The 27,753-nt window shown below is 30.7% G+C and overlaps 1 pseudogene; it reads right to left on the bottom strand.

Annotated features, from left to right (window-relative positions):
• Positions 1–9,012: 9,012 nt before the first annotated feature.
• On the bottom strand, positions 9,013–10,426 carry LOC106766322 (annotated as a pseudogene).
• Positions 10,427–27,753: the final 17,327 nt, after the last annotated feature.

A 27,753-nucleotide genomic window follows, 5' to 3' on the forward strand; every position in this document is an offset into this window, starting at 1 on the left:
AAATCAATTCAAAACAAGTTAGGATTTGTTTATAATCATAATATTGTTTACTTTGGCTTCAACCACAAAGGTTGTATCATAAGTGAATTGTAACACAGTAGTCACAATTTGTTTCTCAATACACTAATTAATAATCACGTACAGTACATTTGACAAATAATATTATTGTTCTCAATAGTACATTTAGCATATTTTTTATGAGTATCATGGCTAAAATAGAATATTTATCATTTATCATGTCGGATTTTTTTCTTGACGTAGGAAGGGTAACTAAAGAGTTTTTGTTTTTTTTTTTTTTTTATATGTTTGTTGATTTTGTTATATATGGATTGGAAAAATCCCATTGTCCTCGTTAATAAATTCGTCTTATAAACAAATATTTTTTGATAAATCAATTAAATCAATTTTATATTTTCAAATGGTTAACGAGATGAGTTGAAATCATAATACTTTTTCACCCTTTTTTTTTCTATCTTTATCACGAAATAATCTTTATATATGCCGAACTAACAATCACGTAATTATAAGATAATAATAATGATGTATTCACTAATATAGAAATGGACTTTTACCGTATTTAATACTTTTTTATTTTTAAAAAACAGAAGCATAATACGTCATGGTGGCGTATTCGAAAATTTAGCAAGCATATACCTAAGTCTAAAAGAGTCTATGACATCAGATATTTGAAGAGCTAAAGTCGTACACCTCGCAAATCTCACTGCAAAACTAACTATCTAGGCTCACACCTTTTTTAACAGAGTCTATAGCCTTAAATACTTACAGAACTGATGTCATAAACCCTGCAAATCCCTCTCCAGAACTTACTTTTCATCCGACTCATTTTTGAATCGGGCCTGTGACCTCGATTATTTACATAACTGATGCCATATACCTACAAGTCCCGCAACAACACTAACATTACCTTGAAAAGTGCTTTTAAATACTTAATTTTTTTCAGGGTTTAGGCAGCGGTTGGTTTTCGGTCGGTGCCATACAACGTTTATGCCTCAATTTTCCAAAGAACAAAGGCCAAATAATTGATTGAAATTTCAAAACTGCCATTGAAATTTTTATTTTTTAATTTTTTTCAGAGGCTTTAGGTTGGAGTTTCTAGTAAAATTTATGCCATAGACCCCTTATTGCTTTGGTTATTTTTATAACCGAGACAATATCTCGTGCCGGGGTTAAAATTTCCAGATAAGTAACAGAGAACCACCCTTAGGCAACTCTTACTTAGAAGAGCTAATGGAGAGAAGACATTTGTCCTTGTTGATGTCACCACCGGTGTGGCATCCAGTGTAAACTCAGATGTCTTCAAATTCTACTTAGGAGTATTGACACATGATATGATATCCATCCTTACACCATCATTCAATCATGTGTATGAAATTGATCAGAATATGATATAACTAGACTTATTGGTAAATTAATTAATATTATTCCACTTATAGATGACATTAGACATTCCAAATGTGACAAAACTTAAGAATAATTGTTTATCCTCGATTGCCAAAAAATTTTGGGATTTTAAGACCAAATTGACTTTCAGATATATCTTCGGAGCAAAACATAGTGAAACTCCATGTGTAAAACATAAGACAATTGATGAAAAGACTTGACACCAATTTGTACAGATTCATACTTCGGAGGCATGATAGGTTAGTTTACTTGAAATCATTCATTTACTCATTGACAATTTTATATGATAAAAACTAATTAATTTCCTCATTGATAGCAAACAAGGACAAAAGTATAAGGTATAAGTGCTCAAAATAAAAATCTTCAATTTAAACCCTTTAGTTGTCCCTATTTATGTGGGGATTTCCTATTTTGATTCCCTTCTTATTAGAATCCCCAATTGAGTCCTTATAAGTGCTAATTTGAATCAATTGAGTCCCTGCCGTTAAATTTAGTTCATTGGGTTAAGTTTTATATGAGTTGGAAATTTGACATGGTAAATTTATTATATGTTGCATTAACACATATTTAATGGAATTTTACGTGGCATTAACACAGGGCACGTTGACCATACCAAGAATCCCCTCAGGTACTGTTGAACAACGTCCAAAATACTCCCTCATCGCCGCCGGCACGTCCGCCCCCACCGCTAGTGGCGCGAAACTGTTCACCCACGCCTCGTAGTTGGCCTCCATTTCCGAGAACAGCTGCTCGATCTCTCTCTGCTTGAATCCCCCATGGTAGTCCTCGTCGTTCAGAAATCTCACAAATATTCTCACACATTACATCCTCCTAAATTCTTTTCGCTCAATTACCCTTTCAATTCCACTGCTTTTCGTGGATGAAACTTCAACACTCCTAAATCATGTTTTCCTTTTTATCTCAAACACCTTTCTCCAACCTATTGTTAAACTAAAGACCAGTATCAATTACACAAAAAAAAAACATATACTACTACGAAATTGACAAGTTCGTTGAATCTTACAAGGTTAAGTAAATAAAAGGGTTTTCAAATTTAATCCAAACATAGCAGTTCTACAAGAGCAAAATCGGCTCATCCAGATTTAAAATTGGAGACTGAGTACATAAGCGGTAGCAAATTGGTGAATGAATCAATGTATCTGCGTTTTCCTGTTCGGTGTTGCGAAGATGGTGTAGGTGCGATTAGGGTTATGAGTTTGTGAAATTTTGGATTTCTCTACAGGTTTGTTGTGAGACGAGGGAGGTTGTGCGATTTTGGATTTCTTGGCTGATTGATTTTCTACTCGCGGTGGTAGATGGTTTCACGGTGGTGAAATTGTTGTAAAGAAAAAACAGTGGTGAAAGGAGATGGAGGCGCTGTGGCGGTTCTAGGATTGCCCGAATCATGGCCATGAATCTAGGTTCCCTCTAGTTGTTGAAGGTGGTGGCAGATGATGGGTTTCTGCGTTGCGCAACAACGACATTGAGGCGCAACGAGATGGTGGATGGACGAAGAAGGTGGCGTTGATGGTGGCGGTGCAACGAAGGTGCTAGTGGCGTTCTCATGGTGGCTTCATGATTGCGGTGGAACAAGGTGGTGACGACGAGACTGAAGGTTTCACAGCTTTACAACGGCGACGTAAGGTTTGCTGGCGGCGGCTAGGGATTCACTCTTAAGGAAAATTAGGGTTTTTGCTGTTGAGGGAGATGATGCTAACATGGCAGGAGTGATATGGCAAAAACTGGCCACGTCAACGTCCCGACTCATTAAAAACTTAACTCCGTTAACTAAATTTAACGATAGGGGCTCAATTGATTCAAATTAATACTTATAAGGACTCAATTGGGGATTCTAATAAGAAGGGAATCAAAATGGAAAAACCCCACATAAATAGGGACAACTAAAGTTTAAACCAAAATCTCCACTTATTATATCTTGGGGTATACAAAGCTTGAAGAGAAAATTATCAAGAAAAAGTTAGAAGGTAGGGCGCACCTTGTGAGGGTGACTTTCCTCAACTTACCTCATCACCTTCTAAGAGTGACTCTTCTCTTTTTTTTTACCTTGTCTTAATATCTTTCGGTTGATAAACTAATGTCTATTATTTAAAATAATCGTTGTCGTAGGTCTTATGCTACTTGTACCCGTAGGTATTCGTTGTCCATAAAAAATTAAAATTAAAACTTAATTTATATTTTATTAAGTTAAATTTAACTAAAATTAAAATTAATTTATATTTTATTAGATAAATTTAATTTAATTAATTTTAATTTGTATTTAATTTAATTTATAATATATTATATTTTATATATTTTTTTGTAATTTTATTTAGATTTTATTTTAAAAATTTATAAAATATATATATTTTTAAATATCTGTGTGTTTCAAGAGATAACGAGTAGATTTTTTTGTTGTAGATCGAGTAATGGATAAGTAATATCCATGCTTAATCCATTGTCATCTTCGTGTGGGATTCACAAGAGAGTGTTGTGTGGATACCAAAGCAGGGTGTGATATCCGTGATGACCCAATGTCGACTGGAGTTGAGACAATTGTGGATGGTAATGTTAGAGGAACTCTTAAAATATAGCATTGCTTTCTCCTTCGTTTTGCTATTCCTTTTCTTTTTTCAACACGAGATGAACGTTCTCCTAACATTACTGCAATAAAACTGTATAAAAAAAATTGAAACACTACATAAGATTAAATCACGTTTATATTTTGAAATAAAGTTAAATAAACATGTATATTTATAATGATAGACATTTGTCAATAGGGACATAAAAAAAGTGAATGTAAAATTTACCCATAAATAACTTTGTATTTCAATTTAAAGTTTGGCAAAATACAGGGATCTTTTAATAGTATGGACTAAGATTCAACAAAAAGGAAAAAAAGATCGTTAATGAGTTTAGGGATTACAGTTAGTATTTGGAAATGGGGGAATATTTATATTTTACGTTTAATTTTATGAAAAAAAAATATAGTTTCACCTAACTAACCATATTAATAATTCATTAATAGAGTATTCAATAATATTAAATATTGACAACAACTCAATAGACTAATTAATAATCCCGGACAGTACAGTTGACAAATAATATTATTGATCTCAATAGTACATTTAGCATATTTTTTATGAGTATCATCGCTAGAATATTTATCATTTATCATGTGTTATGTTGGATTTTTTCTTGACGTAAGAAGGGTAACTAAAGAGTTTTTTTTTTTCTTTTCTTTTTATGTTTGTTGATTTTGTTATATATGGATTGGAATAATCCCATTATCCTCGTTAATATATTTGTCTTATAAAAAAAACTTTTTTTATAAATCAACTAAATGAATTTTATATTTTCAAATGGTTAACGAGAGGAGTTGAACTCAATAATTTTTCACTTTTTTTTTTGTCTTTATTACGAAATAATCTTTGTATGCCTAACTAATAACCATGTAATTATAAGTTGATAATAATGATGTATTCACCAGTACAAAAATTGGCTTTTACTGCTCCCTTCACGCCGAGATATAGACATCTCGTGCGTGATAGTAGAAATTGGGTGATCCAATAGTAGTCCGACAACGGGTGGAATAGAAAGAGAAATGTCCACTTAGAACTCGCTAGGATAGGCTTTAACCATGACTCTAATACTATATTAGAGTGTGGGTTTTTAACCTAACTCAACCCCACAGGACCGGCTTGTAAGGTAAGGTTTGCACCTCACTTATATATTATAAATTGGCCTTATCTCTAATCGATGTGGGACTTCCAACACACCCCCTTCACGCCGAGGTATAGACATCTCGTGCGTGATAGTAGAAATAGGGTGGTCCAATAGCAGCCCAACAACAGGTGGAAGAGAAATGCCCAAGAAAAAAGAAATATCGCTAGGATAGGCTCTAACCATGGCTCTGATACCATATTAAAAGTGGACTTTTTAAGCATAACTCAACCTCACAAAACCGGCTTGTAAGGTGAGGTTTGCACCTCACTTATATATATATATTATAAATTGGCCTTATCTCTAGTCGATGTGGGACTTCCAACACACCCGAGGTATAGACATCTCGTGCGTGATAGTAGAAATTGGGTGGTCCAATAGCGGCCCGACAACAGGTGGAAACAAAATGCCCATTTAGAACTCGCTAGGATAGGCTCTAACCAGGCTCTGATACCATATTAGAAGTGGGTTTTAGGCCTAACTCAACCCCACAAAACCGGCTTGTAAGGTGAGGTTTGCACCTCACTTACATATTATAAATTGGCCTTATCTCTAGTCGATGTGAGACTTCCAACACACCCCCTTCACGCCGAGTTATAGACATCTCGTGCGTGATAGTAGAAATTGGGTGGTCCAATAGCGGTCCGACAACGGGTGGAATAAAAATGCCCAAGAAACAAGAAATATCGCTAGGATAGGCTCTTACAACAGGTTTTCTGATCCTTTTCTACTTTGTCTTTGTTGTCGTTGGTGGCCTATGGCCGCCGCCACCGGCGGCTCCCTAAAAGTCTTTTTTTTTTTCATCTCATGTCTTTTATCTTTTACTTGTTCATGGATGGTTTGGTCATAAACTTTTTGTCATTCACGATCCTCTTCGTTTTTATTTTATCTTGTTCAACACAGGACGTCGCTCCTTCCTTTCTTTTTGCCTCCCATGGCCAACAACAAATCTTCGTGTATTAGCAACCCTCATGAGCCATCAAAACCATTCACTTGCATCACCCTTAAAAGTGTCACCAAGCTTCTACCCTCAAATTACCTCACCTGAAAACTTCAAGTTGAAGCTCTTCTTGATGGTTATGATCTTCTCAAATATCCAGATGGATCCTTTCCTGTGCCGCCGATGACGATCCCCCACCGTTGTACCCCTAACTCCTAATCCTGCTTATCAAACCTGACTCTGATACCATATTAGAAAGTGGGTTTTAAGCCTAACTCAACCCCACAAAACCGGCTTGTAAGGTGAGGTTTACACCTAACTTATATATTATAAATTGACCTTATTTCTAGTCGATGTAGGATTTTCAACACCGTATCTAATATGTTTCAATTTTTAAAAAACAAAAGCATAGTATTATACGTATTAAAAAATTTAGCAATCATATAGACCTCGGTTCAGAAAGATCTGAAGTCTAAAATGTTATATGACATCAGTTATTTGAAGAGTCAAAGCCATACATCCTGTAAATCTCACTGCAGAATTAACCTTTAAGCTGACACCTTTTTAAATACAGTCTATGACCACGACTCATGGGGATATATATATATATATATATATATATATATATATATATATATCAAATCTTGAAGAGGATATAGATTTTTTACTTCTTTTATATTACTTAAATGTTTCCAATGCAAATTTTATTCTTCAGACGCAATTCCTAAAATGGTAATGAAACTCGTGGAGATTTCAGGACTTAGTATCATTTGTGGAGCCTCCATGGGTATTTCAGCAGTTAATACTTGTAAATTATTTTATAAAAATGCATGGTGCTTCTGAGCGTACGTGAGTTTACTATTGAAGTCAGAATACGTATTAGACTCTGAACGATTTAAAATGCATGATAGAATTGTACAACCTACACAAATATGTTTGAGTACCACATGTTAAAAATAGAAAATTATTTACAAAATGTTATAATACATATGTTAGCTTTGTCATTTATTGTTTTTTGTTTTGTTTATTTTGATGTATTTCAAAATATTATATTGATAATAATTTTTTATTGACACATTGAAGTAATTAGTCTTGCTTTTGTCTTTTCATATTTTTCCAAATATTTTATCTTTTCATTATTTTTCTTGGAGCCTGTATATGATTTAAGGCTATCATATTTATAAGATAATTTAGGAGTTCTTTGATTTTCATTAACTCTTGTTTACGAGTTAATAAAACTTCACTTATTTAGATATTTTTTTATGAAATTATTAAATACGGGGTGTTAAAGGAAAATTGAATAAATTATTAAAAAAGTTCTTCAATTCAATTCAACATAGAGTGTTTGTTTGAAAAGCTTTTTTTATTGAACAATTAAATAAATTATTAAAAAAGTTCTTCAATTCAATTCAACATAGAGTGTTTGTTTGAAAAGCTTTTTTTATTGAACAATTAAATAAATTATTAAAAAAGTTCAGATAACACTTGTTTGAAAAAGTATTCTCTATTAAAAAATATAAATAAATTATTAAAATAAAAATTCAAACCAATAAACAACACTTGTTTGAAAAAGCGTTGTCTATAAATGACTTCAATAAATAAGTTTGTTTTTTTTAAACAAGCGTTGTGTATAAATAACCATTAGATATCACGTAATTCTGACACTTTTTCATTGAAAATATTTTTTATTTTTATTCATATTTTGGAATTATTAAAAAAATGTCATAGGATATGAACGATCTTATCAACATAAAAAACAAATGAACGATTACACGAGTACTTATGATTTTAAAAAAGGTTATTTTATTTTTTATAATTTTATAATTTTTTTATCATTTTAAAAAAAATTAAGAAGAAAAATAGTTTGAAAATCTATGATACACATATATAAAAGAATATAATAAGACAAAAGGAAAATGAAATAAAAATATTGTAAAAAAACAAAAGGGAAATTCATAACATTTGAAATAGCAAAAATAATGTAGTAAAAATGGAATAAAGAAATATGTGCTACCTTATTGAAAAATGTTAAGTGAATGATGATGCAAAACCTCGTTCGAAACAATTTGTTTATGAGCATACATAAAAGATGACAAGGTCGATGTTGGATAGTAATGAATGATGATTCTTTAAAGTAATATAGTATCTTATCGAATGTATGAGACAGAAAAAATACTTTGTCCGATAGATATGAAATATCAAAAGATTAAGGCATGTTCTAATCATTATATTTTATATTGAAAAAAGTTTATAGAGTTAAGAAGTTATCAAGTGTGGTTTGTCATATTATAAGGTCAATGATATTGATAAGAAGAATATTGATAAGGTCACAAAGCCCGACTCTCTTTCGAAGGTAATTTGATATATAGCAATAATTCCAAGGCTTGTATTGATACATATGTGGTATATATTATTCTAACTTATCTCATGTTTGTTTTGTGTATAACAATATTAAACAAAATTACATTTGGTTAAAAATCTTGAAATCCACTAGCCATATTTATAGAGATTTACTACAAAAAAAAACCCAATTTTATTAGGGTTTTTTTTTTTTTTTTACATTATTGAAGGTTTTAACCCCATAAATACCTTTCCCACAGTTACATCAACCATTGAGAAAAATGACATCATAACTAACAACAGGAGTTTTCAAAACTGTCGATAATTACTTAGGGTTTTCCAAAACTGTCAGTAATTATTGAGGATTTTCCAAAACTGTGAGTAATTAATGACGATTTTTCCAAAACTGCTGGAAAATCAGTTTTTTTTTTAAAAAATAAAATTATAACCATTAAGGACAACCTCAACATTTCCAGTATATTAGCATGCCAAATGCGACTATTTAGTGAGAGAGAAGAATTCTCTCGGGAAGCATTCAACAAAACAAAAACTAAAAAAATGAAAGAAATGAACCTATGCAATGCATACAAAGAACAATAAATGACTATAAACACTGTGTGAATCCATGTCATTGCTCTTGAGGATGTGACCAATTAGTTAAGATCCTATCCTAAAACATGTTCAATAATCTAATTAACGAGCAAGATTGGCTGAACTCCAAATGGAGCTTGGGAAGGTTGTCCAACAGAACTTGTTTCCGGGGACGAGTTTTGGTTTCTGATTCTGATGTTCCTCAGATCAGCAACGAACCCTGGTTTCGAAATTTTAACATCTTTCATATCAATGTTGTTGGTGAACTTCTCGACCACCTCTGACATTCGTGGCTGAAGCTTCACTGTTTCTTGCACACCAAGTAGCCCCACCTTCAAGAACTTTATGGCCTCCTCTTCTGGAAAATTCTTGTTCAACATGGGACCCACCGGTTTTAACATATCATTAGATTGATAAGCTGCCCACGCCTGCAATTGTAATAATCTTCAACTTCAAACTTCAAATTTCAAACTTCAAACACACAACCACCACATTCCATTTTACCAAACCATAAACAAAAAAAAGCCCATTTTAATTAGTCCCTTTTCCAACGCCACAAAGCTAAAAGCAATTATGTGTTTGTTTGACTTCAATTTCATTTCATACCTTCTCCACTATGAAACGTTCAATGTCTTGATACGCATCCACCACTGCTAGGCCACTCACGATTTGCAGAAGTAACACTCCGAAGCTCTAAACATCATATTTTCTTGAAACCTATCCGGAATTGGCATATTCTGGAGCTAGATAACCTCTGTTGATTTATCAGAACAAACCCCTTTAGTCATGGCATCAAAAGGATTCAAATTAATTAATCAAGCTAGTTCCTTCTTTTGTTTCTTAATGTTGTAACTTACAATGTCCCTACAACACGAGTGCTGATGTAAGAAGCTTCGTCTCTCACCAATTTTGCCAAACCGAAATCCGAAACCTTTGGGGTGAAATTCTGATCAAGAAGAATATTTTTGGCTTTGATGTCTCTGTGTACGTTATGAGACTTAAGCTCTTCGTGGAGAAAGTCAAGTCCCCGAGCCACTCCTATGATACTTCCCTCCTTGTTTCCCAGCTGAATCTCATTCTTCTCTCCTCCGAACCTTTCAATCAAAAACAGAACCATTATAACTTTTGCCTCCAACTGCAACCCCTAAATTGGAAACTCAGAAACACATAACAGAAATTAATCATACCTAAGAAAGTTTTGTAGAGGTTGTTGTTCTCCATATAATCATACACCAAATACCTATGAACACCTACCACGCAACACCCTTTCAAACTTACAAGATTTTGGTGCTTGATGTTTGCAAGTGTAGCCAATTCCGCCACAAATTCCCTCTCTCCTCGCATGGATTCCACCTCAACCGAAAGCACCTTCACCGTCACAAGAGAACCATCCAGAAGCCTCCCCTTCACAAGTCAAAATCCAAATCAGTCTCTCAGAGCATAACCCCTTGGTTAATTTTTTATGAAATCACATTACATCTCAATGCCCCCAATTAAGCAAAGAATAGACTTTTCAAAAGAACGAGATCTTCGAGCTCTCTAAGTGTCGTGCTGTGCTGCTTTTGCGCTTCTACGATGATGACGAGCGGTGCTGGTGGACAACGTCAGTCGTGTGGAGGAGGACAAGGAGGATATGGACCCGCAGGTCGGACACGAATGCGTTGCAGAGCTTGGGAAGTTGGGATCGGTGAAATCTAGGATTTTGCAAAGGGTAAAGGAGGAGTTTGGAACTGAAAATCAGTTTATAGGATGGGGAGGGTTTGGGAGAAGATGAAAAGAAAAAATCAAGTTCCACACTAAATGAAGAGGAAGTGAAAAGGGGGTTTACAGTGATTAGTCCGAAATTATTTAAAAATAAATAAATAATTGTTGGGAACGGTTTTTACTTATAAACCGCCGAAATTATTTGGAGTTTCAAAAACCGTCGGAAGATAACTCCTCTTAAAATGTATTATTTTTATAGTGATTACTACGATACAGAGAGACTCAACTGAGATTCCTTTAGATGTCACTATTTTTGCAAAGATAGCAGACTTCATTGTTCATACATAAATATAACTAGATGTAGATTTTTACAGGCATTGAAGAGTTAAACATATTTGTTTTACAGTTATAGATGATATAAGTTTAGCGTCCAAAATAATACAAGGCGTTGTTTCAACGGCAAACACTGATTGTTCTACAACTATAAGAAATAAGGTAATGAACAACATTTATAACTTTTCAATGATTTCAGGCAAACGACAGTGACATATGTGATTTAATAATACGATGATGATATTTTGACAACACTTTTTGACAACGATATATATGTCATCACTTTATTGGTCTATTTGAATTTATATTTAAAATAATGTTTAAAATGGACCAATTACAAACTACCACGTATGCGTGGTCAAAAAATTGTTAAAAAAGTATTGCTAAAAAAACTTTTTCCTTAATAATATTAGTAATAATACTAGAACACTGTATGAAAATAAAAGGTTACATTTTGATCAATATTATTGAAACTAATTCTGACGCAATCTTTTTCCGAAATATTGAAAATGACCTCAACTTGTTTCTTCAATAGAAAAGTGTCATGTGTCTTCAATTCTAATGTTCCTCTAAATTATGATGAATGGATATAAACTTGGAATCTCTGTGCGGGTTACTTATAGCTTTGGATAATTGCTCTGATACTTCCTTTTAATATGGTTTTAACTTTATATCACCCTTAATAAATTTTTAGCAACTTAATAATTCAGTGCCTAATGAAATGTATATATTAAAGAACCATTTGGTTTGAAACAAGGAAAGCACTTATTTATTAGGTCAGTAAGAAATGAATACAGTTTTCCCTTGAAAGCACTTAATTTGAAGTATGAAATGAAGGTTAAGAGAACATCATCAGCATATAAAATATTTTGTATTTATTATATTTTTTTCTAGGACTATTTTTTTCCATTAGTTGGATTATTAACGTTTAATTGTTTGTATGACTATAATTATTTATGTTTCTGGAGTTGTTACTTGCCTATGGCTAACTGTTATTGTTGTGTACATTGTGATGGTAAATTAAAGGAAACTTTTGTGGAAGGTCAATTTAAGTAATGGCCTTACCGTTTTGGTTTTCTTTTCTATGCATTTCCCTATTTGTCCATATAGTTCTTTAGTTGACTTCCACCATCTTCATGTCTAAATGTTGTTTCTTTCTAGATATCATCGATCAAATTAGTAAAATTGTAGCATGCCGACCAGTTCATTATGGGAAGTTATAGGACTTGGATACTTGTGCAATGGTGGTTCATAAGTTGGAAGTTACCTTGATAAGGCTGTGTAACACAATTAATGTATTTATTATTTTATAACAGCTGATACATAGTTAATGCCTCAATAATTCAATTTATATATTGTTGTTTTTGTGTTATATATTTGTTTTGGCATTTTTATGGATTTTTCATTCCATTTGTTGGCATATCAATAATGCTAGAACCATTACAAAGTGAACCCATTAAACTTCTATTTCAGCTAACCTTAGATTGTTCTAGCAAAATCACGTTCTAAAGTGCAAGTGTTTTGTTTATCCCTTTTCTTCTCTGCAGTTGGTTTCTAGCTTAAACCTGTCTTTTAAATTAATCTTACGACATCGATATTTAATACAAAGTTTCATTTAAGCTAAGAATTCTTCCCCATTCAAAAATATTAGCAAGAAAGGAATATTATAAGTTGTGGGATGCACATTATATAAATTTTATTGGTGAACAGTGGTTGCACATTTGGTATTGAAACAAAAACGTTATCTTTTATACAGGTTATTGTTAGAAAAAGCAATAAAAAGTATCATTTTTATACTGATTATTTTGATAACATATATAAAAAATCTCACTTATATATCATTTATGTTCGCAGCAAGTATAAAAAGTCTCCTTTTTTATATTTGTTATTGGCAGAATAGGTATAAAAAAGCTCTTTCTATACTTGTTCAGAAAACAATAGGTATAATAAGTGACATTTTTTATACTTGTTCTCATCCTAAAATGTATAAAAAAGAGATTTTTTATACCAGTTCTTAAAATAACCAGTATAAAAACTATTCTTTTTATACTTGTTCGTGAACCGGTATAAAAAGTTGAATACTGTCTATATATGTATAAAAACCAATATTAAAAGCCTTTTTTAATTGGTGTAAAATGTTTTTTTGGAACATAATGACACTTTGAATATTAAGGATGTTGCATCGATCTTACTAAGATAAAGTAAAAGACCAGTTGAAAATAGAGTCAACAAAATGGGTCACCCGTCCTGTCCTACCACGAATTGGTCACTTAGTGAGTTAACCCAACCCGACTCAATTATTAGTGAGCCAGAAAAATTCAAACCCGGTCTGACCCACCACGGGTTGATGGGTAAATGGGTTGAGTCACTGGCTCACTTAATTACAATTTTTTTAAAATAAAAATAATTACAAACTTTCTATAATTCAAATATAAACAAATTTCACTCTCAAATTTCACTCCCAATATCGGGGTTTAATTAATTTTGAAAATAGGGAACTTAAATAATTTTTTCAAGCAAAAAAGAAATAATAAATATTCGTTTTATAAAATTAAAATTAAATTTTAATAAAATAAAATTAGATAGGGGGGTTGGTGGGCCAACCCGGCCCACCACGAGTTCAACTCGCATGAGCCGGGTTTAAATGAGTCGGGTTGAAATCTAACCCGCATAAAAGAAAAATACAATTTTTCAAACCCAACCCGGCCCGAACCCGTGGTAGGCCAGGTTGGCCTGCGGATTGTGACCCGTTTTGACAATTCTAGTTGAAAATAGACGTGTACAAATATCACCTTCACATAATTTTGAGAATGAATTCCTGTCATTTGATTGTGTCAACATTGATGATCATTTTCAATTTGATTGCGATGGGAGCAATGAAAACTATTTTGGTTCTATATTAAATGGACGAGACCTTTGGATATGCTCAAAGTATATAATGACAATTTTAAGCTCATAAATTCTAACACATTTGTAAATATTTGTTTGGATATATATATTTTTGACTAGTGGAAGATTGTTAGTAATTTGGGTAATATATATATATGTGTGTGTGTGTGTGTGTGTAAAATGTTAATAAACGTGTTAAAATCTTTATATTTTATTAGTCAACTTTATAAAGTTATCGAATTAAGTAGATATGGCTAATGGTATACATGTCATGAAAGGTATATAGTGTAAAGACTAACAATAAATTTAATTTGTTAAAGAGACCGAATTGAAATTATTAAAACTTAGGAAAAACAATTGACAGAGGTTACATAAAGGGGTCATGGTCCCCATCTTTGAGTACACTCATATTTTTCTATTTCTTTCTCTTTATCTCCGTCAGAAGAGAAAATACAAAAAAAAAAAAAAAACATAAGGTGTTTTACAAAGGAAAAATCAAAGACCAATTAAAGATTGATTACTAATTATTTTCAATGACCAAGCTTTCAGCTATACTTTTATTGGTTGTTATGAAGAAAATTGAGAGCTTGTAAGGGTTTATTGTTTGTAATTTATAAATCTATCAATTTTGGTTATGGAAAAAAGAAAGTTGGATATTGGGCATGGAGGAGATAAATTTTTCAAATGGTTGATAGGGTGGGGAAAGACAAGCTATGTATTAAATTATGCACTTTAATATTATTATTCACTTTCAAAGACATGATTTGATTATATATAGTTAATTTTATTTTTTAATGGCATTACTCAATTTAAGAAGTTAATTTAAGTTTATAAATAAGAACTATGAATCATAAGAACTAATAACTACTTCACTATAATATATAATATATTAGTGTGGTGGCTTCATTGTAGCCGGCGCCAATATTGGATTGCCAAACCACATTAATAATTAATTAATACAATATTCAACGATATTAAGTACGTACAGTGTTAACCATTGACATTAACACAATAGTCTGATAATCACGTAATCATAATAAGTATTCATATATTTGTTGATTATTAATTTTTATAAAATGGTTGGTTAATTTATTTTTAATATTCTTTTGTATATAAAAATAAATTATTAATTAATATTTTATTGAGTAATTTGTGTATAAAAGGGAAGGTGGGATTGGTGTGAAGTAGAATAAAAAGTTAAAGTTGAAATTGAAGGAGGCATAAGCATGGGTTCTTTCTGTGAAAGATGGATAATTGTGGGATTTGTGATTGCTGTTTCCTTCTCATGCATGATGGAGAGAGCAGTAGAAGCACGACATCTCGTGCATATTCCTAACCTTCCAAATCCATCAACATTATCACCATCACCATCCTTCTCACCATTACAACCATTGCTATTTGCGGTTTTTAATTGCAACTTCTTCGGGGTCTGTCCTTCACCACCACCACCACCTTCAACCACCACTGCCCCCTAAACTAAAGGATACTTGTGCCCTAATCTCCACTCTCCTTTCCATTCATCTCTCCCTTCCATCACTTCCTTTCTTTCATCTTTAATAAATGATTATGTTTAATAAATGATTAGGGCATTCTAATAAATGATATATATTTCACTCATACTTTACATATATCTCTATGTATATCTCATGTCTTCTTTCTTTTCTCTTCTACATGCTTATTATCCCTAGATAACTTGTATTCTCGTAAAATATATATCCATTTGCCAAATCGTGATGATCGGTAAAATAAGCAATTCAATCTATATAAGCACGTACAATAAGTTAATTGTTACATAATTTAATTATTATTTCAGTAATGTAAATAAGCTTAATCATTCTTTATAAAAAAATATTATTATCTTCATTCATATGTTTTTTATTGTAAGACTGATGTAAAAACGCTCAATTTGATAAATTGATGACCAACCCTAAATGTTTCACAAATGTCCTAGGATCTACAAATGTTCATTTTGAAAAGATTTCAAATGCAGTCGTGCGTCAAGTAGATGCAATAGAAAATAGAAATGAAATACTACGTTCCCAAACTGAGATCCTATGTCGCACTCCGACATTCACATATACAGATGGCGATATATATGAAATGTTGAGTGTTATGAGTATTGCTGATGAAAACTTGCTCGAGCAATGTTATGATTTCTTATGTGGAAACCCCACATGTACAAAGACGTTGATGGGACTTCCACCACACAAGAGATACAATAAGTTATGTAAAATGATCTTGGGTGGTGACTGTTAAAATGCCTTAAATAATTAGTTGTATTACTATTATACTATTATATGTACCTGTTTTGTAATTATGACTTCTTGGTTTTTAACCACCTTCAATTTTTGAGTTATGGTTATGGCTCATTAATGGTTTGTCTTTGTTTGTTGTTATTATTAATATTGAATAATTTGTTATGATTTAAGTTATTATTTTTATTTATGGTTTTGTTGAAGTAATTGCTAAATGGTCTCATCATCAACCAAAAGGCCTAGAAAAAGTCGTAAGGGAAAAGAAACCATAACTGAGCCAGAAGTTGCTACCTATGTCAGACCATATGTTGCAGAACAATTAGATCAGCGTCGTTTCTTCAGTCACAACCATTAGATGGAAACTTATGCAGTTGATTTCTACACAAGAAATATAGTTGTTTCAAAAATTATGAATTTCGAATCATTTGCCGGTTCAGGCTTATATTTTCAACATCATCTTCTATTTCAAGGAATGGTTGAATTTTTGACATTGCAGAGACCCATCTATCCGAATTTGATCAAAGTCTTTTATTCAAATTTGAAGATTTCTGGAAATGGATATATTCTCACTAAGGTCAACAAGAGAAGAATTAGATTGAAACTTGTTGATTGGTTGAATGTTTCTAATATGAAGTATGATGGTCAAAAATCGTGTTATTCAAATATCCTAATATGATGACTCAAATGTGGGAGGGGGTACAAGACTTGCAACACAAAATGCAGGGTATAGAACAAATGCAGTTACGGGTTCAGCGTATTGAAGATAATATGGCAAACTTATTGCTCGACATGAACCGACAATTTGCTCACCTGAATCAGGATGTTAACTTAATTCTTCACCATTTAGATGATTAAGTTGCTTACTATTCTGTGACTTTATTACATGACTTATTTGCTTAAATTGACTTATGTGTTTGATAACTTACATTACCTATTTTTTAGTTCTACTTGCTTTGAAATCAGTTTTCATACTTTTATTTATTGTCAACTTAATGAACTGCAAATCAGATGGATTGTATAGTCATTGATGAATTGGAAAAATGAATTACTCAAAGAACAAGACTATGTGCAATTCTTGAACGACACATACAGGCCATGGAGCATCGAAATTTGCTGTTAACGACTAGGATTCAATCATCTAATTCAACTTCAGAACAAATTCATAACTTATTACGGACTATGAACATTCAAGATGATAATTTATTCATATTGTGCTTCAACTTTCTATCTTCACATCCATCCCATACAAGACATTTAATAGGGATGCCAATACAATATTGTTTCAATAAATTGCTTACATACCTCACTGAAGCAACTTCATCATAAACTATTACAAATATTTTTGTATGTTATGTTCGCACTTTTTTTTATGTCATGTAATATTCTAACTTCGTTTAATTATTTGTTTCTTCAAAATTAATCAATCTCACTTCCATAACAAATAAATTCATACTACTTGGTAGTAAATTATATTACAAATAAATACTACATTTAAAAATAAATTCATTTTACTAAATTATAACATTCTTACTTTTTAAAAATTAATTTTAATAATTATTTTTAATTTTTTACTCTTTATAAACATTTTTACAATTAAATATAACATTAACAATTATCATTTTATATTACTTTAATAACTATGGGCATTTTGGTAATCTTTAATTTCTACCGATTAAACAATTTTTTTAAATCTGTCACATGAATCAAATCCTACACTAATTCTCCCAAACTTTACTTCCAAATCCACTCTCAATTACTTCCAAATCCACTCTATAAACAACAAAAAATTTACTCTCAAATCCCCTCATATTCATTCAATCACTCTCCCCCAAATTATCTTATGTGAACAAAGCATTAAAGATATGGGAGTGTTTAGGGTGTAGGAAAAAAATTTGTGAAATGAAGGAAGAAGGCACCATTCAAACCCAGTGACCAATCGCAAGTAAAATTTGTTGAATGACAATATGAAAGTTTGGGTAACTATTAATCATACGAACTATTAGATTAGTAGGGGTGGACAAATAGAACTGCACTGCACTACTAATTTGTCTAAACTGTTTTTTGTTTTATCAAATTGGATTGAACTGAACTATATTAAATTGTACTAAACTACAATATAAACTGAACTGAACAACTAATTATACTAATTTTAAATTGAATTGTAGTAATTTTAAACTGAATTGTACTAGTTTTTAAACTGAATTCTTTTTTATTGAAATATATTTTAATATTTATTTTATTTTATTCATGAGTGTCTTACAAATTAATTTTCTAATTATTTGATATTATTATTTTCTATTTTATTTATATTTCTTTTATTATTATATGTGTATGGAAATTATTTTATTTTTTATTTATTTTATTTTATTTTATTTATTTTTTATTTTTTTATTTATATTTATTTTGTCATGAATATTATTTTACTTTTATATTTATTTTTTTAATTTTTTATTTATATTTTTTTTTGTTTTATATGTGTATATAATTTATTTTATCTTTTTATCTACTTATTTTATTTTAAAATAATTTTTTATTTATATTTATTTTGTTGTCTCATAAAATTGTTTTATTAACAAATTATTTATTATTTATATTTTATTATGTAAAAATTAAACTAATATTTATTAATAAACATTTGTTATTTTTTTTTGTCATTTGATATTTCTATAATATTAATTATTTTTTCTATATTACTATTTTTTTATGATATTTCATTATATAGTCATTTAATAAAATTTAATGTTAAAAAAATATATATTTAGTTTTAGTCTGTAAAATACTATCATCTAAAAATAATAATATTGATATTTATTTTAAAGTAAGTTGATTTTTAAAATAAATAATTATTTTAGTATGTGCGCTTACACATATTTTAACATCATTAAAAGTTTTTTTTAACATAGTTTTACATATTTAGTAATATGTTAAAGAATATAATATATTTAAAGTATTATTTTTTATATAGTTTTTTTTCTTTTATGATTTCTATTACTTAATCATATAATAAAATAAAATTTTTAAAAAAATATATTTTACTTTTTTAACTTAAAATAATATTATTTAAAAAGTAATATATGTTTATTGATAAAAAAATATAAATATTTGTGATAAAAAAAATTTGTCTTAAAAAATTAATTATTAATAATTTTTTATGTGAACTGTTTCTTTTATTAATATTTTATTATTAAATAACGTTTCTTTGGCAAAACAAAGCATATAAAAGAAGTTAGAGTAGATACAGTTCTCATATAAGTTGAGTTTAAAAAACTGAATCATAAAATAGTATACTGAACTTCCAGTAAAAATGGATCAATTTTTTTAGTATAGTTAAGTTATTTTTGCCGAGCTCTATTTATTAGTGTGGTGGCTTCATTAATGTTGGATTGCCAAACACCTAACTAACCATATTAATAATTAATTAATAGAATATTCAATAATATTAAGTACGTACAGTGTTACGTTGACAACAACACAATAATCACGTAATCATAATGCAATATTTCTATATTTTTGTTGATTATTAATTTTCCTAAAATGGTTGGTTAATTCCTTTTAATAGAATATTCTTTTTCTACTTCATCTTTTTTTTTACAAAACTAAATTATAAAACATGATACATATATGGAAATAATATCACTTTAACCAACTATTTGTTATATCAAACATATTCATGTTACTATGGAGAAACAAAATAATATGAAGAAAAGATAGAAAAGTGATTCACCCGTAATGAGAAGAGAAGGGAAATCAATGGATTGTGAACTTAGTCATTGTAATATTTTCACAATTGTGATATATATATATATATATATATATATATATATATATATATATATATATATATATATATATATATATATATATATATATATATATATATATNTATATATATATATATATATATATATATATATATATATATATATATGAGATCTTATATTCTAATGTTACAAATGGTATAATGGTTAGTCTTCATAAAAATGATAAATTTCTAAATTTCTACCTTTTTGTATAGCTAACCTTTTTCCAATTCTTTTTATATTACATCTAACAAAAAATCATTCCTTATATGGTTTACCTAAATTGGAATGTCTAAGTACTTGAATCGTAAATTTAATAACAATGAAAACCTTCCCAGCATCCTCTAAACTCCTATGTTAGCTTAATTTTATGAAAATTAACTAAAGTCTTGAAATCCATTCAAAACAAGTTAGGATGTTGTTTATAATCATAATATTGTTTACTTTGGCTTCAACCAGAAAGGTTGTATCATAAGTGAATTGTAACACAATAATCACAATTTGTTTCTCAATAGGCTAATTAATAATCACGTACAGAGTGACAATCTAGTTAAAAAACCCTGCAAGACAAGACCCTGACATTCCATATCTACAATTTGATCTCATAAAGGTGTCAGTCAGACTATTAGGGATTTGACCTCGATTTTTAGGGAGTCCAAGGCCATACACCCCTTGCTAAATTATGACATTCCACATTTACAGTCTTACAATAAATTTGACAGTTAGATCATCAGGGATTTGACTTCACTTCTTAGGGTAATTGAGGCCATAGACCCTGATATGAACAAATTTTAAATATTTAAGTAAAATTTAAAATTTAACAGAGGATTTGGCCTCGGTTTAACCCTGAACCGAGGCAAAAAAGTTGAAAACATAACCTAAACAAAACTTAAACAACACTTAATCAAAACCTAATCTCTACGTTGGTCTCCTTCAATATTGTACACCTAAAACAAACAATGTTATTATGTAGCGGCGTACCTAAAATGGTAGATTTCGTGCATTAGTTATAAGTGTTTACCGTTGTCCAATTATCATAAATTCCTGCCTAGATCATAACTTTGATCCAATACATCACGTAGTACTCATATTCCCATGTACTAATCTATCTATTGCACTATAATAAAATAAAGGAAAATTCATATCATATAACTTGTATGCAAAATAATTAATTTAAGAATTAAATTTTATCTCACCTTAGGATATATAATTTGAATTTCCTTTTGTTTGTTCCTTTGTCATATAACTTGTCCACAAAATAATTAATTTAAGAATTAAATGATATCTCACCTTAGGATATGTAATTTGAACTTGCTTTTGTTTGTTCTTTTGACATAAAATGTTTGTGCCATTTTAGAATGTTTGACATAAAATTTTTAAGAAGACATTTTGGAAATGTTTCTTCAATGCATTTGTATGCCCTATCCGTACACGCAGCACAATTGCATATGGAAATGCAACATAGTATCTGACCTCGTACCAAAAGGTTACACATCTACGACAAAGTCAATGTTACTAAGTAACAAATTTTTTTGAAGCTACTTATATATGGAAGATCATATGAAGAAAAATAAGGAACATTCATTGATTATACTCTAATGCTGGCAAAACTCTTTTTCACTTGTATTGTCTAAGCTCTTTGAGAAAGAAAAGTCATTCTAACAAGTTTTTCAGATAAACTTTGTATTGCTCCAATATTCTATCTAAGAGATATTTTATCTATACTTGTTTTTAGAAAAACACTTCGGTATTTTTGTATAATCAGAAGTGATTTAAAAATACTTATTTGTATAGGTCAAAGGAATTAAGTAATATAGTCAATTGGACTATACCAGGAATGGTTATACTGGATGTAAACTAAGAATGGTTAAATTTGATGTAATTTTTTCAAACATTAGTGTAACACTTTAAGAGTGTTTCAAGGAAAGCTTGACGTAGATAATTTAGGGTGAACTAGTATAAAACAAGTCTTCTCTCTTGTTAACGATTTAATAACTTTCTAAACACTTTATCAAATCTTTAAGTGTTCAATATTGCATAAGAACTATTTAACCCCTGCAAAGAACGTCTATTACAAAAATTGTGAAAAGTTTTTAAACTCTATTTAATCCATCCTTTTTAGAGTTTACCAGTGATTTTACCTTATATTTCATTCTGACACCAATTATAATCCTACATATTATATATATTTTGTGGATTTCAAAATCCCGTTTCGGAATTTCTTAGATTTCGAATTCATTTTTGTTTTTTTTTTTTGGATTTTGAAATTCAATTTGAGATTGTTCAGTATTTTCAAATTCATTTTCTCAAAAATTAGATTTCGAAATCCAATTCTAGATTTTTCAAATTTCAAAGTTTAGTTCTAGAATTTATCGGATTTCAAAATGTGATTAAGAATTTTCATGAACCAGATTTATGATATTTTGAAAACTGATTCTTGATTTCCTTTATTTTCTAAATCTAGTTTTGGATTTTCCCAAATTTCAAAATCTGGATTTTCTCAGATTTTTTAATCCGGTTTCGGATTTTTAATATATGAATCCTGAAATCCAGTTATTTATTTTTTTAATTTCAAAAGCTGATTATGAATTTTCTGGTGTTCCAAAATTTGGTTTCGAATTTCTGAATTTTGATGTCTGATTGGGGATATTCTTGAATTTCAAAATCTAATTTTGGATTTACTCGAATTTCAAAATACCACTCTGGATTTTCGAAAACAATTTTCGACATTCAGTATTATATTTTTTTGAATTTTGAAATATGATTCTTATTTTTAAAAAGCAGATTTTGGATTCCAGTTTTGTTTTTTTTTTTTTTTTATCAAAATTCAAAATACGGTTACATGTGGATTTTTTTATTGAAGGTTTAAACCCTCATTTGGTCCTCATATTTGTGTGTCAATCTCAATTTGGTCATGGTATTTTTTTTTATCTAAATCGGTCCTATTACTTGTAAAAATGAGCCTCTCCGTTAAGTAATAACTAACACCGTCTGTCTGTGATGACGTGGTGCATAGAAAATTAGCTTACTTATAAAGATTTATATACGTGGATTTTAGTATATAAAATAAAGCTTTTGACGTTGAATTAAGTTTTATAATTTAGATTTTTTAATTGAATCATAAAATAATAAGTGGGAGGAATTAGGGATTTAACGACACGAAGGGGATGGCGGCGACGCCTCAGTCAGAATGCTTCAGCTCAACCCCTCCTCGCTCTCCAACCACCATCGGAAGAGCTTCCCTTTGGCTAAAGTTTTTATACCAACGTCGTCGTCGACGTGGAAGGCCGCCGATGAGCTTCCCTCCGATGCGCTCACCTTTCTTCTTGTTTTTCTGTTTCTCTTAGTAGCGTCTACGAAGAGGTCGCACGAATGCTGGGCTTCAAGCGGCAGCGGAATCGTGGCGGAACAAAATCACCGACAATCATCGACCTCCCCTGTCAGGGCGGCCTCGCCTTCGTCGTCTAACGCCTCGGTTAGAAAGAAGATAGTGAGTTTAGGAATCCGGGTGCGAGAATCTCACTATGGTGTGGTGTGTTGGTATTGATGTAAGTGTGCTAACAGTGTTGTTTTGATGAGTGTAGAAGCAGAATGGAGGAGCCAAGTTTCGACCACCCAAAACGACGACGTCGAAGCCGTCTTCTTCGGATGCAATGATTTGGGTTGCGAAAGGGGTTTTGAGTTCCAAGGGTGTTGGAAAGTTGATTGGTTTGGGATCGATGCCTGTGAGTGGGAGGAACATTTGGTTGATGAATCAAATGGGTCTGATTGCTGGTGATTTGGGAATGACGAATTGCAAGGCTAGCGAGTTGCCGAGATTTGATGATTATGCGCAATGCATTTTGGCAGAAAAATCTTGCGGCCAAAAAGGTTTCTCCTTTCTCTTTCTTTCTCCCCTTCGTCAATGCCTTCTCCTCTCACTCTCATAACAAACAATCCATATATGACAGATTTGGAGAGGCTAGACTTAAAGTTTCTGAAATGGGGATAGAGGTAAGTTACCTCTGAGTTCTCAACAAAGGATTTCTCTGTTATGCCAGGATTTTAGCAATCCATTTGATCTGTTCGAATCATTGTTTGAAGGCATGAATCGCAGTGCAGGTTTCTGATTCTGTAATTTCTTATTTGCAGGTTGTCTGCCTCTATATGATATTATCAATGGATATTTCATTCCCTTTTTGCATTTTCCTCCATGGGTGAGTAAGGCGAGTGAAGAGGGTTGTTTCCGGAGAAGACGAAGAGAGACGGTGGACTCATGCTGGCGGCGAATGCTGACGGCTAAGGATACGGTTTTTGTGGAGAAGACGAAGTTAATGGGTGGGAATTTTTTTTTAATGGAATTTTTTTATGGTAAGAATTTACTTTTCCATGTGTAATTAACACATAATCCATTTAATTTAATACATAATGCCATATCATTTTAAAAATAATACAGTTCGGCATCTTTTAACCCTAAGAGAAAACTTAACCGAGAGGGCTTAATTGTTTCATTTTTACAAGTAATAGGATTCAATTGAGACAAAAAAAAATACGATGACCAAATTGTGATTGACACACAAATATGAGGACCAAATGAGGGTTTAAACCTTTATTGAATTTTAAAAGCTGGTTATGTATTTTGTTTTTTGGTTTACTAGATTTCAAAATATGATTTTTGTGAGTGCAAATGAGACAAAAGAGGTGCAAGATAAGGGTGAGATGCAAATGAAGTGTCGTGACAGTTTCTCAAATAAGGTTTTAAACCTTAATCAAAGTCAAAACCTGAAAACTGCCAGGGATAATTTACAGATATTGAATGTTTGGGATGCTGGAAAAAATTTGTGGAAAGCATGAAGAAGCCACCACTGAAAACTAATGACCACTCTCAAGTAAAATTTGTTGAATGACAATATCAAAGTTTGTGGCCGTAGATGTAGTTTGGGATAACTATTAATAATGAGAACAATAGGTGGATAAAACGAATTGAACTGAAATTAACGGTTAAAAATTTGACTGAATTAAAAATTAATTTGTCTAAATTAAATTAAAATGTAGTTAAAATCAACTGAACTGAATTATTTTTTGTTTTATCAAACTATAATGTATTGAACAGTACTAAAAAGAATCTCATAATTAACTATTAATCATGAGATTCTTTTGATTATGTTTTATTATTTTTTGTTTATCAAACTGTAATGACAATTATGTTACTTTTCAAACCGTAGCTATTGGCATTCCAAAATATTTGAAGCAAAACTTCATTACATTGCAATTTAGTATACCAGAAAATCTATGCAACTTATGTAACATTCACTCTTACATGTCCTAGCTTGCTCTTGATAAAATTAACCTTTAAACCTGAACCTAGTTTGAAAAACCTAAGACTGTTCTTCAATGTTAGAATGTTTTGAACCTTTGACACACAAAAATAGTTTCAAATTAAGGCTTGTGAAAAGGTGCTTGGCATACCTGCCTCTAGTCCGTCACCTGTAAACATGACTTCAAAAGATTTCTATGTTAAGGCTATGATGATAGTGATAGGTACATCCCTAACATGACAATTATCACTAAGCAATTTGGTATTCAGTCATTACTCTTTTTAAGCCCTATGTATTATTCAATAGAATATAAACATTCATCTTAAAATTTATTCTTTTGGATTTCAACTTGGAAATCAAGGAAACCTCTCGATCAAGATGCTACCCTCTAGTATTAACACCAGACATATTTTCATGACATCGAGAGAATTTTCAAAATCGGCAAATTGATTAAGTTTTTTGTGAGATTCAGTTTATTTTTTTTATGTGAACAGACCATTGATAGGTAGAAAAATACACATGCTACACTCATTGTGAAGTTATAAATCACAAATAAAATATATATGTATAGTTTTTGAATGAAAATTCTTCCCCTTCCTTCATTTTACTCCTTTTTTATTAAAAAGTAAAATAAGTTAGTGAAGCAAATAGATAAGGAAGTGACCAGTTTAATATTCATCATGTTTACATTGTTTAAAAACAAAAATTAAATTTAAAAAAAAAAAAGTATCAGTGACGATTTAGTAGCAGAATCAAGATTTTAAATGATCACAAATTGAGTCAAAGGTTCAATCACTAATATATTTATATTTATTTAAATATTGTAATTTGATATATTTTAATCAGTATGATATTTTTATTATTATGGGATAAATTTCAACAAAAAAAGAAAGAAAGAAGATGATTGTAAAGAGTTGAAAATTTTCAGTAAGTTTTTGCAAATGAAAAGACATTTATATTTATTTTTTACGTTACGGAGAAAAAATAGTCATCACTCTTAGAAAATTTGTTGAATACAGTGGCAACTTGGGTAACTAAGAAGCATTAGAATAATAAAACTACTTCACCATACAGTAGCGTAGTGGCTTCATTCCATATTAATGTTGGATTGTCAAACACGTAAGAAACCATATTAATAAGTAATAAAAATACTAAACATGTGCAGTGTTAATTAAGGAAGTTGATTTGATAATTTGAAGTGTATAAAAGGGAAGGTGAAAGTGTGTGGAATATGCAGAGATTGAAGAAAACATAGATATGAAATTTTGGGTTTTGTGATTGCTATTTCTTTCTCCCTCATCATGGAGGGAGCACTCGCAGCACGACACCTCATGCAAACATTCGATATCCCCGATCTCCCCGATCCCGAGCCCGAGCCCGAGCCCGGGCCCGAACCCGACTGCATAATGTTTGGTCAAACCCTTATATGTACCGACAACAGGGGACTCAATGGGGTCAGGTTCTTAGAGGATATCTGCGAATTTCTCGGGTTGCTTTGCCCACCACCAAGAGATTTTCCACCACCAATAGATTTTCCACCAAAAGATTTTCCATTCGGTTTAACCAACGATATCCCTTAAGTTGAAGGATACTTGTGCCCTAATCTCTACTCTTCCTTCCATTTCATTTCTCCCTTCCATCATCTCCTTGATTTCATGTTTAATGAATGATTAGGGAAATCTAATAAATAATATATATTTTATGTATATCTTATATCCTCTCTCTTTTCTCTTCACCTTCTGCTTTTTATCTTTTCTGTAATTTCAGTACTTCCTCTATTTTCTGCATTTTCTTCGTCTGCTAACTTTAACATTCTCCAACTTAATTATCATGCAACCACCTATTGGTAGCGTCAACATACAAAATTGTAAAATGCATTTTGTTTCATTATATATTAAAATTGTATGCTATATAAAAACGGATAATTAATTATTTACGTTTAACGTTAAACTAACAATAATTAAATATAAAATACATAAAGAATGATTAAAATGTATCAAGAGTTCAAAGCTAGCATATATATATATATATATATATATTACTAAAATATATTAAGAAATTATTAAAATAATAAGACTTATGTTTTTCAATATTTTATTTTTTAAAATAATTTAATTCATTTAGACACATTATTCTTTTGACTGTTACATAATTTAATAAATATTTTATTTATATATTAAATCAAGGCTTAATTGTCACCCAAAGTGCTTGAAAATATTTTACTCTTTTTGAACCTTAGCCTTAAATAGTATGTGAAACCTTGTCTTGTAAATCTTTACCTTGAGTTGGGATGAGCTTAATTGTATGCGATGAAAAGGTTCAAGTTTGGGGTTGTACGGGGGAAAATTGAAAAAGCAAGTAAAAGGCATTGAGCTCAATTGTTGTGAAAAGAGAAAAATTCATGAGAAAAAGAAAAGAAAAGGAGAAAAGCATGAAGATGAGCTCAATGAAAAAGAAAAGAA

The sequence above is a fragment of the Vigna radiata genome, chromosome 7 (assembly GCF_000741045.1).
Source record: "Vigna radiata var. radiata cultivar VC1973A chromosome 7, Vradiata_ver6, whole genome shotgun sequence".
NCBI classification, from domain to species: Eukaryota; Viridiplantae; Streptophyta; class Magnoliopsida; order Fabales; family Fabaceae; genus Vigna; species Vigna radiata.